Source organism: Sinocyclocheilus anshuiensis, unplaced genomic scaffold, assembly GCF_001515605.1.
Source record: "Sinocyclocheilus anshuiensis isolate Anshui unplaced genomic scaffold, SAMN03320099.WGS_v1.1 scaffold2008, whole genome shotgun sequence".
NCBI lineage: Eukaryota > Metazoa > Chordata > Actinopteri > Cypriniformes > Cyprinidae > Sinocyclocheilus > Sinocyclocheilus anshuiensis.
Window position 1 is genome coordinate 12,282 of NW_015555834.1, and position 4,992 is coordinate 17,273.

Genomic DNA, 4,992 nt, shown 5'->3' on the forward strand with positions numbered 1-4,992 from the left:
ATCAAGTTTAGTTATTTTTATTTCTTTATTGCAAAACGCTAAATCTGGCACTGTTTTGGAGAGAAATGGGCTCTCATTTTAACCCATATCATGGTGCGTTAACCGTACTATGAGTTTCTAATGGTGTTTGTATTTGCACTGTTCTAAACATTAATATTTTATGTGCAACAACAGCATATGCTGTCTCAGTGGCCTTACACATGATTTTAAATCTATTTTTTCAAACTTTATGATTTAAATGGGGATGATTGTACTGAGAATAACTTTCATCTTTTCTTCAACTGAATACTGTTTCCGTTCTGTTTTGATGTATTTTAAAGAGTTGGCAGTCAAAATTAAAACTGCTGGATGATAGATATTCTTCATTCTTTATGACAAACAAGATAATGTGAATTACAGAATGTACAACGTTTTTAAAATGTATAAATTGCGGTGTACAGCGTTTATTATGAGGGGGTAGAATCCACAGCTCAGTACTCACTACTCAATACTCATGAGTACTTTTAAATAGGCTACTCTTTTACTCTTACTTAAGTAGTTTTTTGGACAAGTACTTTTACTCTACTCACACTACATTTTTTGGAAGGTAATAGTACTTTTACTTGAGTATATTTTTTCAGTACTCTTTCCACCACTGATGGCAACCCAGACTTTAGCATCCCTAAAAAAAAAAAATTATTTGGCTTTTGGATATCTGCAGAAAATAAGCTCTGTGACCAACACAAGTTTATGATTCGTACATATTTTGTCTATCAGGATCATATTCACAAATTAACACAGATTTTATGAATATTGAAGCCTAAATACAATCAGCAGAAGTAAAAAGCTGAACAAACTATCTACACTATGCAGAGATGGACACAAATACATCAAAAAGTTTTTAACAAATTAGAAATACGTTCTTCTCAAATGTATTTAATTTAAAATACAAAATACTGGTGTGAGAAATGTATTTAATTAAAATTCAAACAATATTTACAAGCGATCATTTGAAGTGCAATAGACAGTGCCATTACATTTAACAATACTGGAGTTAGATAACAGAAAGAGAAGCGTTTTCCCCTCCTTGAACAAACAACATATTATTTAATACTAACACTAGACAATATATCACCCGAACTAAATATTCCCTCACAGTTTAGTAGTGCATGTAGAATCTACAGCGTCTTGTAATTCAGCTTAATTTATTGCACCCAAAGAAAAACTGCAGTGCTTTACAACTACAGGACTGGAAGAGCTAAATAAACTTATCACTGCATCTAAACCAACAACATGTTTACAAGACCCTGTACCCACTAAATTACTGAAAGAGTTGTTACCTGTAGCAGAAGAACCGCTTCTCAATATTAACTCGTCGTTGTCTTTAGGTCACATCCCAAATGTTACGGGGCTGTCGAGACGTGAGATGTGCGGATCTATGTGCAAAGCTTTATTCTGGAGACGTGGTCAGAAACAGGCATAAATCAAACATTGGAAACAGGTATATTGAGGGCAAGACAGCAGAGTAATCCAAAACGGACGTGGTCGATAAGCGGCTAACAATATCCAGAGTGCTTGACATGAGGGGTTATCCAATTACACGAGCTAGAGTCCAGGCAAGGTGCAAACACAGTCCGAAACAGCAGGCAAAGGGTTAACTCAAGATAAACAGGCAATAATCAGGTAACACGGGAAAGCAGCCAAGACAAGACTATGACTAGACTATGGAAATTAGAACTAAATACTTAAACAAGAACAGGGAACTGGCTCCGTAAAGTAGCTATCGCTAGGTGAGTGATGTGCGCTTACAATACTCAGCAGTGAATGGTTGTTTGAGTGAGTGTTATATAGTGAATGTGTGATTGGTTACAGCTGTGTGCAATCAGTGTAATGGATGATGGGTTATGTAGTCCGGGATGACATGCAACAGTTTGTGTAGTGCGAGAGTCAATGTAATGGAAGGGTGACCTCTGGTGGTGATTGAACAGAAGTCCATGGACAGGATTCATGACACCAAAACCCTTCAAGCTGGCGGTTATTAAGCCTCTTATTAAGAAACCACAACTAGATCCTATTGAACTGACAAATTACAGACCCATTTCAAATCTTTATGTCTAAAATTTTAGAAAAAGTTGTGTCTGTTTAATTGTGCTCCTTCCTTCAAAGCAAATTATATCTATGAAGAATTTCAGTCAGGTTTCAGGCCCCATCATAGCACAAACTTCACTTGTTAAAATTACAAATGATTTGCTTCTTGTGTCAGACCAAGGCTGCATCTCATTGCTAGTTTTACTTGATCTTAGTGCTGCGTTCGACACTATAGATCATGACATACCCATAGATCGATTACAAAACTACACGGGTATTCAAGGGCAGGCTTTAAGATGGTTGAGATCCTATCTGTTCGACCGTTATCACTTTGTTTATTTAAATGGGGAATCACCTTAATTAACGCCAGTAAAGTATGGAGTGCCGCAAGGATCTGTCTTAGGCCCTCTCCTATTATCAATATATGTTGCCCCTGAGGACAATGGAAGCAATCAAAAACAACAAGAGAGCAATGATATGCAAGTGCTCTCTGATGCAAGTCTCAGTTAGCTTAACGCAAGGTTTTTTTTTTTTTATTATATAATAAATAAAAAGAAAACAGATGGCCACTTGGCCACACGTCATGTCACGTCACTTTTTTTGCTTTTGTTAATTGTATAATAAATAAAAAGAAAACAAAACAGATAGAATACAAAAAGATTAGAGAAGCTAGTGTTTTTTTAAAGAAAAACAAGCAGTTAATAAATGAATAGAGTGCAAGTCTAAAAGGGGCAAGTTTTTTTAAAATAATAGAATTAGAGTAGAGAGTGCTAGAGTTAGAGGGTCAAATAAAGATGGAAGAGATGTGTTTTTAGCCGATTTTTGAAGATGGACTGAGTTGGGCAGCTCATTCCACCAGGAGGGAACAGTTCATTTAAAAGTCTGTGAAAGTGATTTTTTGTGCCTCTTTTGGATGGCACAATAAAGTGACGTTCACTTGCAGAAGGCAAGCTTCTAGAGGCACATAAGTCTGAAGTAATGAATTTAGGTAAAGGGGTGCAGCAGAGCCAGTGGTGGTTTTGTAGGCAAACATTAATGCCTTGAATTTTATGCGAGCAGCTTTTGGTAGCCAGTGCAAATTGATGAACAGAGGTGTGACGTGCATTCTTTTCGGCTCATTAAAAATGAATCTTGCTGCCACGTTCTGGATATTATTAGAAAATACGGGATTAGTTTCCATTGTTATGCGGCTGATACTCAACTATATATTTCAACAATACCAGATGAAACTTCTAAATTATATATTAAAAGATTGGATGACTAATAATTTTTTCCTATTAAACTTGGATAAGACAGATATATTACTTATTTGACCAAAAATCAGAACACAGAATCTCTTAGATTACAATTTTCGGTAAGACTTTAGAATAGGGGACACTTATTCACTATTAACTATGACATTTCCCTCAATAAATTCCTAATTTGCTGCTTATTAAGTTAAGTTTAGGTATTGGGTAGGATTAGGGATGTAGAATAAGGTAATGTAGAATAAGGCGTTAATATGTGCTTAATTAATACTAAAAAATGGCTAATATTCTAGTAATATGCATGCTAATAAACAACTAGTTAAGAGACCCTAAAATAAAGTGTTACCCAATTTTCTTCTACGTCAAAAATGTTGGTGTTTTATTAGACAGCAACTTGTCTTTTGAAAATCATATTTCACATGTTACAAAAACAGCATTCTTCCATCTTAGAAACATTGCCAAGCAACAAAACATGTTACCCGTTTCTGATGCAGAAAAGCTATTTCATGCATTCATGACCTCTAGACTGGACTATTGTAATGCACTGCTAGGTGGTTGTCCTGCATCTTCAATAAACAAGCTAGAGGTAGTCCAAAATGCAGCGGCTAGAGTCCTTACCAGGTCAAGAAAATATGATCATATTACCCCAATTTTACAGTCTCTGCACTGGCTACCTATTAAGTTCCGTATCAGTTACAAAATATTACTTATAAGGCCCTAAATGGTTTAGCTCCTACGTTCCTAACCAGACTTCTTCCATGCTACAATCCATCACGCTCCCTAAGGTTGCAAAACTCTGGACTTTTGGTAGTACCTAGGATAGCAAAGTCCACTAAAGGAGGTAGAGCTTTTACACATTTGGCTCCTAAACTCTGGAATAGCCTCCCTGATCAGAGGTGTAAAGTATTTGAGTAAATGTAATTAATTACTGTACTTGAGTAACTTTGTGGATATTCTGTAGTTTTACTGAGTATCAAAGATATTAGCAACTTTTACTCATTACTTCACTAAATTTTTGAATAAGCAGTTGTACTCTTTACTCCACTACATTTGTAATGAGTGTTGCAATTAAACATTAAATTTTGCATAGCATCTATAGCTTTTTCTGCAGCAGTTTATTTCTGCTACAAAAGAAGGGATATCGCCAACTACAGGACACTGAAAGTACTATATCTCATGTGTCTTGCCCTAACTCACCCAACCTTGTCAATAAGGCTACTTTACATGAATGTGAGTTCCTTAGCAAGTAGTGAATCACAGGTGTTTTATAAATGAGATGAGGACATTACTGCAGCCGGCAATGAGGCTGAAACCAGCACATCTAGTGTAAGAAGGCTTTGACTTTTTAATATATCTTTGACTAGTGCATATTTGAGCCTATATTCAGTATAAGTAAAAGTACTGTTAAAATCAGATACTCTAAGACTTTTACTCACGTTGTTTTGGAATTGGTGACTTGAAACTTGTAATGGAGTAATTTTCACTTTAAAGTATCTGTACATTTACTCAAGTATAATTTTCAGGTACTCTTTACACCTCTATTCCTGATAATGTTTTGACACACTCAGACACACTCTCTTGATTTAAATCTAGATGAAAGACACATCTCTTTAGCCAAGCATTCACATAATGTTTCTCATAACCTTGTACTTCAGTTATATCTGATCAAATGCACATT